The sequence below is a fragment of the Electrophorus electricus genome, chromosome 2 (genome assembly GCF_041902795.1).
Source record: "Electrophorus electricus isolate QZ-2024a chromosome 2, ASM4190279v1, whole genome shotgun sequence".
Taxonomy (NCBI): Eukaryota; Metazoa; Chordata; class Actinopteri; order Gymnotiformes; family Gymnotidae; genus Electrophorus; species Electrophorus electricus.
This window is the reverse complement of record NC_137498.1, coordinates 4,738,853-4,751,956: the sequence shown is the minus strand read 5'-3', so window position 1 is coordinate 4,751,956 and position 13,104 is coordinate 4,738,853. Positions and strand designations below refer to the sequence as shown.

General features: G+C 39.1%; 4 non-coding genes across 4 annotated transcripts; all 4 read left to right on the top strand.

The window, feature by feature from the left end:
- Nucleotides 1–747: 747 nt before the first annotated feature.
- On the top strand, nucleotides 748–820 carry trnav-aac (transfer RNA valine (anticodon AAC)). The gene has a single exon. It is a non-coding gene; the product is annotated as a tRNA-Val (tRNA).
- A 4,466-nt stretch (nucleotides 821–5,286) lies between these two features.
- Nucleotides 5,287–5,359, top strand: trnav-aac (transfer RNA valine (anticodon AAC)). Its single transcript has one exon. It is a non-coding gene; the product is annotated as a tRNA-Val (tRNA).
- A 2,191-nt stretch (nucleotides 5,360–7,550) lies between these two features.
- trnav-aac (transfer RNA valine (anticodon AAC)) lies at nucleotides 7,551–7,623 on the top strand. Its single transcript has one exon. It is a non-coding gene; the product is annotated as a tRNA-Val (tRNA).
- A 2,191-nt stretch (nucleotides 7,624–9,814) lies between these two features.
- trnav-aac (transfer RNA valine (anticodon AAC)) lies at nucleotides 9,815–9,887 on the top strand. Its single transcript has one exon. It is a non-coding gene; the product is annotated as a tRNA-Val (tRNA).
- The last annotated feature ends 3,217 nt before the right edge of the window (nucleotides 9,888–13,104 follow it).

Below are 13,104 nucleotides of genomic sequence, written 5' to 3'. Positions count from 1 at the left end.
TATTTCAAACAAAAGTAAACAAAACAGAAACACCACGAGTGCATCTGTATTTGATCTACTAACAGAGATAAGTTATGCTACTTAGCTAATTCTTAAAAGTAAATTCCTTCTAGTCTCCTGACAATTAAAATCCATGCAAAGCAATGTTTATGATGCAGAATCTGTGCACTAGGGATTGCTTTCCATGCCAGTGAAACAGCTTCCAGTGATCAGGTAAAGTTCTTCATATTATTCCTAGAGAGTAACATTCTGTCTCTCAAAGGCAATGAAACAAGTAAACATTGGTTGCTGGGTTTGAATTTTGCGTCCTAATGGGGTGAAGACAATTCAAGCCAGTTTCTTAAACATTACTACAGGAAGCATAAACTTTGGTGAGTGTGTTCTCATTTTGTTTCCCAACAGAGGTTATGCTAATTAGCTGAATTTCAAAAGTTAATTTCATCAATTCTATGGCAAAGAAAAAATCCTTGCAAGACAATGTCAAGCATACAGAATTTGCGCAATAGGTTATGCTCTATATGCCAATGAGGGAACTACAGAGATAAAGTAAAACTCTTCATAATATGCCTAGTTAGCAACAGTCTGTTCCTCAAATGGTAAGAAACAAGAGAACTTTGGTGGGGTTGTGAGAATTTCCATCCTAATGATTGAGAAGTCAGACTCCTTAGCCAGATTTAAAGCTATGATTTTCAAGTGCCAAAAATGAGCAAAAGCTGGAGAGTGAGCCCAAAGAATCTTTTAACAGTGGTTTCTGTAGTGTAGTGGTCATTGCGTTCGCCTAACACGCGAAAGGTCCTCAGTTCGAAACTGGGCAGAAACATCCATCTTGATAGCACACTAGTGGGGCAATTGTTGTTTGTAAACAGTGTATGAAGTGGTTCTCTTTTTGCAGTTTGCCCTTTAGGTCCTGAGACTGAGACGCCAAGCTCCTTGTCTAATTGCAGCATCATTTTGTTATAAATCCTGTTAACAACCAGACCTTTTGGGGGTATAATTATTGATTGATATAGATGTTGAACACTCTTGATTTTTCTAGAGTAGTGGTCAATGCATTTGCTTTCCAGGTTACAGGTCCCAGCTTATATACTGTGCAGAAGCATTTCTCATCCATTTTTGCTGTTTGAAATAGTTGGAACAAAGGGAAGCATGGGCAGGCGAGGCTAAAGAACTGCACAGGGAAATCAACTTAAACTCACCATCATTGAACTGCAGCTGAGCTGCTTTTTAACTATATTCAAAATGTTAAAAGAAGGCAATACTGCTCATGACTTCAAAGTACAATTGAGAGGAGTGAGGTTCTGAGCACAACTATTGGGACTGCAAAGAAAGAGATCTTCGGGTTTTATGGCCTTAAGCAGTGAAGATCTCACATGGCCCTGCTGCATAAGTTTAGAAAGCCAGAACAGAACCTACCATTTTCCAGGACCAGCAGTTTGGACAGAAGTGTCGCTCGGACTAGAGGGTTTCCTGTCAGCTAACCAATATTTTTTCTGCAAGTTTGAATCAGATATTTCTGAAAAATTGGACTTGTGAACCATTTGAATTTTAGGTACATCTGCTCATTATTAGCATTTTAGGCCATCCAACATACCCACTAAATTTGCGTAAAATGGCAGCTATTTGTGAACTTGCAAATATGAAAGGTTTTGGCATAAATTATATTCATTCTTTTACTCAATAACTTGCACTCATTATCAGTTTTGGGTATGAGTTGGTGAAAAGATTGTTCTGAAAGTGCATTGATACCATACTGCATCAAGGAGTCTTTGCATGATTTCTGTAGTGAAGTGGTCATCACCTTTGCATTATACGTAAAAGCTCCTTGTATTGAAGCTGAGCAGAAACAGTAGTTGGTTCTTGGGTTTCTGACTCTTGTATTTGAAGTAGACATCAGGGAATCGAATGGCCTTCTTGCAGCAGAGTGAAAAGATTTTTTGAACTCCCTACTTACTCCGATTGAGTTCTCCAATTCCTGTACTCCAAAATCTGGCACTATAACTCATGTGAAATCCCCAACGTCTTCTTCTGCAACTTGGTTCCACATTGTGCAAAATTAAAATTTCAAGATCAGAAGATTACTATCATCTTAGTATGGACATAAAGAGTAGTTTCTCTGTTGGGGCTCTATTTGCAAACCGAGAAAGTCAATATATGCAGCAGGCTTGTCCTCCGGTGATGCAAGGACTGTGCTTTAGGAGCTGTGTTTAAGGCTGATTTCAATTGTCACAGGGATGATGTAAAACTCATTGTAGCATGATGGGTGTGCTAATCCATGTATTTCAAACAAAAGTAAACAAAACAGAAACACCACGAGTGCATCTGTATTTGATCTACTAACAGAGATAAGTTATGCTACTTAGCTAATTCTTAAAAGTAAATTCCTTCTAGTCTCCTGACAATTAAAATCCATGCAAAGCAATGTTTATGATGCAGAATCTGTGCACTAGGGATTGCTTTCCATGCCAGTGAAACAGCTTCCAGTGATCAGGTAAAGTTCTTCATATTATTCCTAGAGAGTAACATTCTGTCTCTCAAAGGCAATGAAACAAGTAAACATTGGTTGCTGGGTTTGAATTTTGCGTCCTAATGGGGTGAAGACAATTCAAGCCAGTTTCTTAAACATTACTACAGGAAGCATAAACTTTGGTGAGTGTGTTCTCATTTTGTTTCCCAACAGAGGTTATGCTAATTAGCTGAATTTCAAAAGTTAATTTCATCAATTCTATGGCAAAGAAAAAATCCTTGCAAGGCAATGTCAAGCATACAGAATTTGCGCAATAGGTTATGCTCTATATGCCAATGAGAGAACTACAGAGATAAAGTAAAACACTTCATATTATGCCTAGGTAGCAACAGTCTGTTCCTCAAATGGTAAGAAACAAGAGAACTTTGGTGGGGTTGTGAGAATTTCCATCCTAATGATTGAGAAGTCAGACTCCTTAGCCAGATTTAAAGCTATGATTTTCAAGTGCCAAAAATGAGCAAAAGCTGGAGAGTGAGCCCAAAGAATCTTTTAACAGTGGTTTCTGTATTGTAGTGGTCATCACATTGGCCTAACATGCGAAAGGTCCTCAGTTCGAAACTGGGCAGAAACATCTCTCTTGATAGCACACTAGTGGGGCAATTGTTGTGTGTATGCAGTGGTTCTCTTTTTGCAGTTTGCCCTTTAGGTCCTGAGACTGAGACGCCAAGCTCCTTGTCTAATCGCAGCATCATTTTGTCATAAATCCTGTTAACAACCAGACCTTTTGGGGGTATAATTATTGATTGATATAGATGTTGAACACTCTTGATTTTTCTAGAGTAGTGGTCAATGCATTTGCTTTCCAGGTCACAGGTCCCAGTTTATATACTGTGCAGAAGCATTTCTCATCCATTTTTGCTGTTTGAAATAGTTGGAACAAAGGGAAGCATGGGCAGGTGAGGCTAAAGAACTGCACAGGGAAATCAACTTAAACTCAGCATCATGGAACTGCAGCTGAGCTGCTTTTTAACTGTATTCAAAACGTTAAAAGAAGGCAATACTGTTCATGACTTCAAAGTACAATTGAGATGAGTGAGGTTCTGAGCACAACTATTGGGACTGCAAAGAAAAAGTTCTTCGGGTTTTATGGCCTTAAGCAGTGAAGATCTCACATGGCCCTGCTGCATAAGTTTAGAAAGCCAGAACAGAACCTACCATTTTCCAGGACCACCAGTTTGGACTGAAGTGTCGCTCGGACTAGAGGGTTTCCTGTCAGCTATCCAATATTTTTTCTGCAAGTTTGAATCAGATATTTCTGAAAAATTGGAATTGTGAACCATTTGAATTTTAGGTACATCTGCTCATTATTAGCATTTTAGGCCATCCAACATACCCACTAAATTTGCGTAAAATGGCAGCTATTTGTGAACTTCCAAATATGAAAGGTTTTGGCATAAATTATATTCATTCTTTTACTCAATAACTTGCACTCATTATCAGTTTTGGGTATGAGTTGGTGAAAAGATTGTTCTGAAAGTGCATTGATACCATACTGCATTAAGGAGTCTTTGCATGATTTCTGTAGTGAAGTGGTCATCACCTTTGCATTATACGTAAAAGCTCCTTGAATTGAAGCTGAGCAGAAACAGTAGTTGGTTCTTGGGTTTCTGACTCTTGTATTTGAAGTAGACATCAGGGAATCGAATGGCCTTCTTGCAGCAGAGTGAAAAGATTTTTTGAACTCCCTACTTACTCCGATTGAGTTCTCCAATTCCTGTACTCCAAAATCTGGCACTATAACTCATGTGAAATCCCCAACGTCTTCTTCTGCAACTTGGTTCCACATTGTGCAAAATTAAAATTTCAAGATCAGAAGATTACTATCATCTTAGTATGGACATAAAGAGTAGTTTCTCTGTTGGGGCTCTATTTGCAAAACGAGAAAGTCAATATATGCAGCAGGCTTGTCCTCCGGTGATGCAAGGACTGTGCTTTAGGAGCTGTGTTTAAGGCTGATTTCAATTGTCACAGGGATGATGTAAAACTCATTGTAGCATGATGGGTGTGCTAATCCATGTATTTCAAACAAAAGTAAACAAAACAGAAACACCACGAGTGCATCTGTATTTGATCTACTAACAGAGATAAGTTATGCTACTTAGCTAATTCTTAAAAGTAAATTCCTTCTAGTCTCCTGACAATTAAAATCCATGCAAAGCAATGTTTATGATGCAGAATCTGTGCACTAGGGATTGCTTTCCATGCCAATGAAACAGCTTCCAGTGATCAGGTAAAGTTCTTCATATTATTCCTAGAGAGTAACATTCTCTCTCAAAGGCAATGAAACAAGTAAACATTGGTTGCTGGGTTTGAATTTTGCGTACTAATGGGGTGAAGACAATTCAAGCCAGTTTCTTAAACATTACTACAGGAAGCATAAACTTTGGTGAGTGTGTTCTCATTTTGTTTCCCAACAGAGGTTATGCTAATTAGCTGAATTTCAAAAGTTAATTTCATCAATTCTATGGCAAAGAAAAAATCCTTGCAAGGCAATGTCAAGCATACAGAATTTGCGCAATAGGTTATGCTCTATATGCCAATGAGGGAACTACAGAGATAAAGTAAAACTCTTCATAATATGCCTAGTTAGCAATAGTCTGTTCCTCAAATGGTAAGAAACAAGAGAACTTTGGTGGGGTTGTGAGAATTTCCATCCTAATGATTGAGAAGTCAGACTCCTTAGCCAGATTTAAAGCTATGATTTTCAAGTGCCAAAAATGAGCAAAAGCTGGAGAGTGAGCCCAAAGAACCTTTTAACAGTGGTTTCTGTAGTGTAGTGGTCATCACATTGGCCTAACATGCGAAAGGTCCTCAGTTCGAAACTGGGCAGAAACATCTCTCTTGATAGCACACTAGTGGGGCAATTGTTGTGTGTATGCAGTGGTTCTCTTTTTGCAGTTTGCCCTTTAGGTCCTGAGACTGAGACGCCAAGCTCCTTGTCTAATCGCAGCATCATTTTGTCATAAATCCTGTTAACAACCAGACCTTTTGGGGGTATAATTATTGATTGATATAGATGTTGAACACTCTTGATTTTTCTAGAGTAGTGGTCAATGCATTTGCTTTCCAGGTCACAGGTCCCAGTTTATATACTGTGCAGAAGCATTTCTCATCCATTTTTGCTGTTTGAAATAGTTGGAACAAAGGGAAGCATGGGCAGGTGAGGCTAAAGAACTGCACAGGGAAATCAACTTAAACTCAGCATCATGGAACTGCAGCTGAGCTGCTTTTTAACTGTATTCAAAACGTTAAAAGAAGGCAATACTGTTCATGACTTCAAAGTACAATTGAGATGAGTGAGGTTCTGAGCACAACTATTGGGACTGCAAAGAAAAAGTTCTTCGGGTTTTATGGCCTTAAGCAGTGAAGATCTCACATGGCCCTGCTGCATAAGTTTAGAAAGCCAGAACAGAACCTACCATTTTCCAGGACCACCAGTTTGGACTGAAGTGTCGCTCGGACTAGAGGGTTTCCTGTCAGCTATCCAATATTTTTTCTGCAAGTTTGAATCAGATATTTCTGAAAAATTGGAATTGTGAACCATTTGAATTTTAGGTACATCTGCTCATTATTAGCATTTTAGGCCATCCAACATACCCACTAAATTTGCGTAAAATGGCAGCTATTTGTGAACTTGCAAATATGAAAGGTTTTGGCATAAATTATATTCATTCTTTTACTCAATAACTTGCACTCATTATCAGTTTTGGGTATGAGTTGGTGAAAAGATTGTTCTGAAAGTGCATTGATACCATACTGCATCAAGGAGTCTTTGCATGATTTCTGTAGTGAAGTGGTCATCACCTTTGCATTATACGTAAAAGGTCCTTGAATTGAAGCTGAGCAGAAACAGTAGTTGGTTCTTGGGTTTCTGACTCTTGTATTTGAAGTAGACATCAGGGAATCGAATGGCCTTCTTGCAGCAGAGTGAAAAGATTTTTTGAACTCCCTACTTACTCCGATTGAGTTCTCCAATTCCTGTACTCCAAAATCTGGCACTATAACTCATGTGAAATCCCCAACGTCTTCTTCTGCAACTTGGTTCCACATTGTGTAAAATTAAAATTTCAAGATCAGAAGATTACTATCATCTTAGTATGGACATAAAGAGTAGTTTCTCTGTTGGGGCTCTATTTGCAAAACGAGAAAGTCAATATATGCAGCAGGCTTGTCCTCCGGTGATGCAAGGACTGTGCTTTAGGAGCTGTGTTTAAGGCTGATTTCAATTGTCACAGGGATGATGTAAAACTCATTGTAGCATGATGGGTGTGCTAATCCATGTATTTCAAACAAAAGTAAACAAAACAGAAACACCACGAGTGCATCTGTATTTGATCTACTAACAGAGATAAGTTATGCTACTTAGCTAATTCTTAAAAGTAAATTCCTTCTAGTCTCCTGACAATTAAAATCCATGCAAAGCAATGTTTATGATGCAGAATCTGTGCACTAGGGATTGCTTTCCATGCCAATGAAACAGCTTCCAGTGATCAGGTAAAGTTCTTCATATTATTCCTAGAGAGTAACATTCTGTCTCTCAAAGGCAATGAAACAAGTAAACATTGGTTGCTGGGTTTGAATTTTGCGTCCTAATGGGGTGAAGACAATTCAAGCCAGTTTCTTAAACATTACTACAGGAAGCATAAACTTTGGTGAGTGTGTTCTCATTTTGTTTCCCAACAGAGGTTATGCTAATTAGCTGAATTTCAAAAGTTAATTTCATCAATTCTATGGCAAAGAAAAAATCCTTGCAAGACAATGTCAAGCATACAGAATTTGCGCAATAGGTTATGCTCTATATGCCAATGAGGGAACTACAGAGATAAAGTAAAACTTCATAATATGCCTAGTTAGCAACAGTCTGTTCCTCAAATGGTAAGAAACAAGAGAACTTTGGTGGGGTTGTGAGAATTTCCATCCTAATGATTGAGAAGTCAGACTCCTTAGCCAGATTTAAAGCTATGATTTTCAAGTGCCAAAAATGAGCAAAAGCTGGAGAGTGAGCCCAAAGAACCTTTTGTCAGTGGTTTCTGTAGTGTAGTGGTCATCACATTTGCCTAACACGCGAAAGGTCCTCAGTTCGAAACTGGGCAGAAACATCCCTCTTGATAGCACACTAGTGGGGCAATTGTTGTGTGTATGAAGTGGTTCTCTTTTTGCAGTTTGCCCTTTAGGTCCTGAGACTGAGACGCCAAGCTCCTTGTCTAATCGCAGCATCATTTTGTCATAAATCCTGTTAACAACCAGACCTTTTGGGGGTATAATTATTGATTGATATAGATGTTGAACACTCTTGATTTTTCTAGAGTAGTGGTCAATGCATTTGCTTTCCAGGTCACAGGTCCCAGTTTATATACTGTGCAGAAGCATTTCTCATCCATTTTTGCTGTTTGAAATAGTTGGAACAAAGGGAAGCATGGGCAGGTGAGGCTAAAGAACTGCACAGGGAAATCAACTTAAACTCACCATCATTGAACTGCAGCTGAGCTGCTTTTTAACTATATTCAAAATGTTAAAAGAAGGCAATACTGCTCATGACTTCAAAGTACAATTGAGTGGAGTGAGGTTCTGAGCACAACTATTGGGACTGCAAAGAAAGAGATCTTCGGGTTTTATGGCCTTAAGCAGTGAAGATCTCACATGGCCCTGCTGCATAAGTTTAGAAAGCCAGAACAGAACCTACCATTTTCCAGGACCACCAGTTTGGACTGAAGTGTCGCTCGGACTAGAGGGTTTCCTGTCAGCTAACCAATATTTTTTCTGCAAGTTTGAATCAGATATTTCTGAAAAATTGGACTTGTGAACCATTTGAATTTTAGGTACATCTGCTCATTATTAGCATTTTAGGCCATCCAACATACCCACTAAATTTGCGTAAAATGGCAGCTATTTGTGAACTTGCAAATATGAAAGGTTTTGGCATAAATTATATTCATTCTTTTACTCAATAACTTGCACTCATTATCAGTTTTGGGTATGAGTTGGTGAAAAGATTGTTCTGAAAGTGCATTGATACCATACTGCATCAAGGGGTCTTTGCATGATTTCTGTAGTGAAGTGGTCATCACCTTTGCATTATACGTAAAAGCTCCTTGTATTGAAGCTGAGCAGAAACAGTAGTTGGTTCTTGGGTTTCTGACTCTTGTATTTGAAGTAGACATCAGGGAATCGAATGGCCTTCTTGCAGCAGAGTGAAAAGATTTTTTGAACTCCCTACTTACTCCGATTGAGTTCTCCAATTCCTGTAATCCAAAATCTGGCACTATAACTCATGTGAAATCCCCAACGTCTTCTTCTGCAACTTGGTTCCACATTGTGCAAAATTAAAATTTCAAGATCAGAAGATTACTATCATCTTAGTATGGACATAAAGAGTAGTTTCTCTGTTGGGGCTCTATTTGCAAAACGAGAAAGTCAATATATGCAGCAGGCTTGTCCTCCGGTGATGCAAGGACTGTGCTTTAGGAGCTGTGTTTAAGGCTGATTTCAATTGTCACAGGGATGATGTAAAACTCATTGTAGCATGATGGGTGTGCTAATCCATGTATTTCAAACAAAAGTAAACAAAACAGAAACACCACGAGTGCATCTGTATTTGATCTACTAACAGAGATAAGTTATGCTACTTAGCTAATTCTTAAAAGTAAATTCCTTCTAGTCTCCTGACAATTAAAATCCATGCAAAGCAATGTTTATGATGCAGAATCTGTGCACTAGGGATTGCTTTCCATGCCAATGAAACAGCTTCCAGTGATCAGGTAAAGTTCTTCATATTATTCCTAGAGAGTAACATTCTCTCTCAAAGGCAATGAAACAAGTAAACATTGGTTGCTGGGTTTGAATTTTGCGTCCTAATGGGGTGAAGACAATTCAAGCCAGTTTCTTAAACATTACTACAGGAAGCATAAACTTTGGTGAGTGTGTTCTCATTTTGTTTCCCAACAGAGGTTATGCTAATTAGCTGAATTTCAAAAGTTAATTTCATCAATTCTATGGTAAAGAAAAAATCCTTGAAAGGCAATGTCAAGCATACAGAATTTGCGCAATAGGTTATGCTCTATATGCCAATGAGGGAACTACAGAGATAAAGTAAAACTCTTCATAATATGCCTAGTTAGCAACAGTCTGTTCCTCAAATGGTAAGAAACAAGAGAACTTTGGTGGGGTTGTGAGAATTTCCATCCTAATGATTGAGAAGTCAGACTCCTTAGCCAGATTTAAAGCTATGATTTTCAAGTGCCAAAAATGAGCAAAAGCTGGAGAGTGAGCCCAAAGAATCTTTTAACAGTGGTTTCTGTAGTGTAGTGGTCATCACATTCGCCTAACACGCGAAAGGTCCTCAGTTGGAAACTGGGCAGAAACATCCCTCTTGATAGCACACTAGTGGGGCAATTGTTGTTTGTAAACAGTGTATGAAGTGGTTCTCTTTTTGCAGTTTGCCCTTTAGGTCCTGAGACTGAGACGCCAAGCTCCTTGTCTAATTGCAGCATCATTTTGTCATAAATCCTGTTAACAACCAGACCTTTTGGGGGTATAATTATTGATTGATATAGATGTTGAACACTCTTGATTTTTCTAGAGTAGTGGTCAATGCATTTGCTTTCCAGGTCACATGTCCCAGCTTCCATACTGTGCAGAAGCATTTCTCTTTCATCCATTTTTGGTGTTTACTGTATAAAATGGTTGGAACAAAGGGAAGCATGGGCAGGCGAGGCTAAAGAACTGCACAGGGAAATCAACTTAAACTCAGCATCATGGAACTGCAGCTGAGCTGCTTTTTAACTGCACTCAAAATGGTAAAAGAAGGCAATACTGTTCATGACTTCAAGGTAGAATTGAGAGGAGTGAGGTTCTGAGGACAACTATTGGGACTGCAATGAAAGAGATCTTCGGTTTTTATGGCCTTAAGCAGTGAAGAGCTCACACGGCCCTGCTACATAGGTTTAGAAAGCAAGAACAGAACCTACAATTTTCCAGGACCACCAGTTTGGACTGATGTGTAGGTCGGACTAGAGGGTTCCCTTTCATCTAAACAGCATTTTTTTTCTGACAGTTTGAATCAGATATTTCTGAAAATTACAATTGTGAACCATTTGAATTTTAGGTACGTCTGCTCATGAAACGCATTTTAGGCCATCCAACATACCCACGAAATTTGCATAAAATGGCAGCTATTTGTGAACTTCCAAATATGAAAGGTTTTGGCATAAATGATGTTCATTCTTTCTCCTAAATAATTTGCACACATTTTCAGTTTTGGGGATGAGCTGGTGAAAAAATTGATCTGAAATTGCAGTGATACCATACTGCATCAAGGCATTTTTGCATGGTGTCTGTAGTGAATTGGTCATCACGTTTGCATTATGTGTGAAAGGACCTTGAATTGAAGCTGAGCAGAAACATTAGCTGGTTCTTTGGTTTCTGTGTCTTCTATTTGACGTAGACACCAGGGAATCGAATGGCCTTCTTGCAGCAGAGGGAAATGATTTTCTGAACTCCATAGTTACTTCAATTGAGTTCTCCAAGTCCTGTACTCCAAACTCCGGCACTATAACGCATGTGAAATCCCTAACCTCTTCGTCTGCAACTTGGTTCTACATTGTGCAAAATGGAAATTTCAAGATCAGAAGATTACTAGCATCTTAGTATGGACATAAAGAGTAGCTTCTCTGTTGGAAAAAAATATCCCATCACTGTCTCCATTTGCAAACCGAGAAAGTCAATATATGCAGCAGGCTTGTCCTCCGGTGATGCAAGGACTGTGCTTTAGGAGCTGTGTTTAAGGCTGATTTCAATTGTCACAGGGATGATGTAAAACTCATTGTAGCATGATGGGTGTGCTAATCCATGTATTTCAAACAAAATTAAACAAAACAGAAACTCCACGAGTGCATCTGTATTTGATCTCCTAACAGAGATAAGTTATGCTACTTAGCTAATTCTTAAAAGTAACATCCTTATAGTCTCCTGACAATTAAAATCTATGCAAAGCAATGTTAATGATGCAGAATTTGTGCACTAGGGATTGCTTTCCATGCCGATGAATAAGCCTACAGTGATCCGGTAAAGCTCTTCATATTATTCCTAGGGAGTAACATTCTGTCTCTCAAAGGCAATGAAACAAGAAAACATTGCTTGGTGGGATTGAATTTTGCCTCCTAACGGGGAGAAGACAATTCAAGCCAGTTTTTAAACTATGCCTTGCAGGCACCAAAAAGGAGGAAATGCTGGGCTGATCCGGAACGGCTAGTGCAGTAGGGTCTCTGTAGTGTAGTGGTTATCACGTTAGCCTCACACGCGAAAGGTCCCTGGCTCGATACCAGGCAGAAACACAACTCTTGGTAGATTTGTAACTGCTGTCCTTTTAATTGAATGGAGAGTCGTTCTTCACAGAGAAAAGTCAGGCTCCTTAATTAATAGCCAAGCTGATTAATTAAAACTCTTAGCATAATGGGTATTCTAATTCAAGTCTTTCAAGCATAAACTTTAGTGAGTGTGTTCTCATTTTGTTTCCTAACAGAGGTTATGCTAATTAGCTGAAATTTAAAAGTTACTTTCATCAAGTCTATGGCAAAGAACAAATCCTTGCAAGGCAATATCAAGCATACACAATTTGTGCAATAGGTTATGCTCTAAATGCCAATGAGAGAACTACAGAGATAAAGTAAAACTCTTCATATTATGCCTAGTTAGCAACAGTCTGTTTCTTGAAGTTTAGGAAACAAGAGAACTTTGGTGGGGTTGTCTGAATTTTCATCCTAATGCTTGAGAAGTCATACTGCTTAGCCAGATTTAAAGCTATGATTTTCAAGCCCCAAAAATGAGCAAAAGCTGGAGAGGCAAAGAAGCATTTTAAAGTGGTTTCTGTAGTGTAGTGCTCAGCATGTTCGCCTGACACGAGAAAGGTCCTCTGTTCCATACCTGGCAGAAACATCCCTCTTGATAGCACAGTAGTTGGGCACGTGCTTTTTGTAAGCAGTGTATCAAGTGGGAGACTCTTTGTGCGGTTTGCCCTTTAGGTCCTCAGACTGAGGCACCAAGCTCCTTGTCTAATCGCAACATCATTTTGTCATAAATCCTGTTGACTAAAAGACCTTTTTGGGGGATCATTATTGATTGATATAGATCTTGAACTCTCTTGATTTGTCTAGAGTAGTGGTCATTGCATTTGCTTTCCAGGTCACATGTCCCAGCGTCCATACTGTGCAGAAGCATTTCTCTTTCATCCATTTTTGGTGTTTACTGTATAAAATGGTTGGAACAAAGGGAAGCATGGGCAGGCGAGGCTAAAGAACTGCACAGGGAAATCAACTTAAACTCAGCATCATGGAACTGCAGCTGAGCTGCTTTTTAACTGCACTCAAAATGGTAAAAGAAGGCAATACTGTTCATGACTTCAAGGTAGAATTGAGAGGAGTGAGGTTCTGAGGACAACTATTGGGACTGCAATGAAAGAGATCTTCGGTTTTTATGGCCTTAAGCAGTGAAGAGCTCACACGGCCCTGCTACATAGGTTTAGAAAGCAAGAACAGAACCTACAATTTTCCAGGACCACCAGTTTGGACTGATGTGTAGGTCGG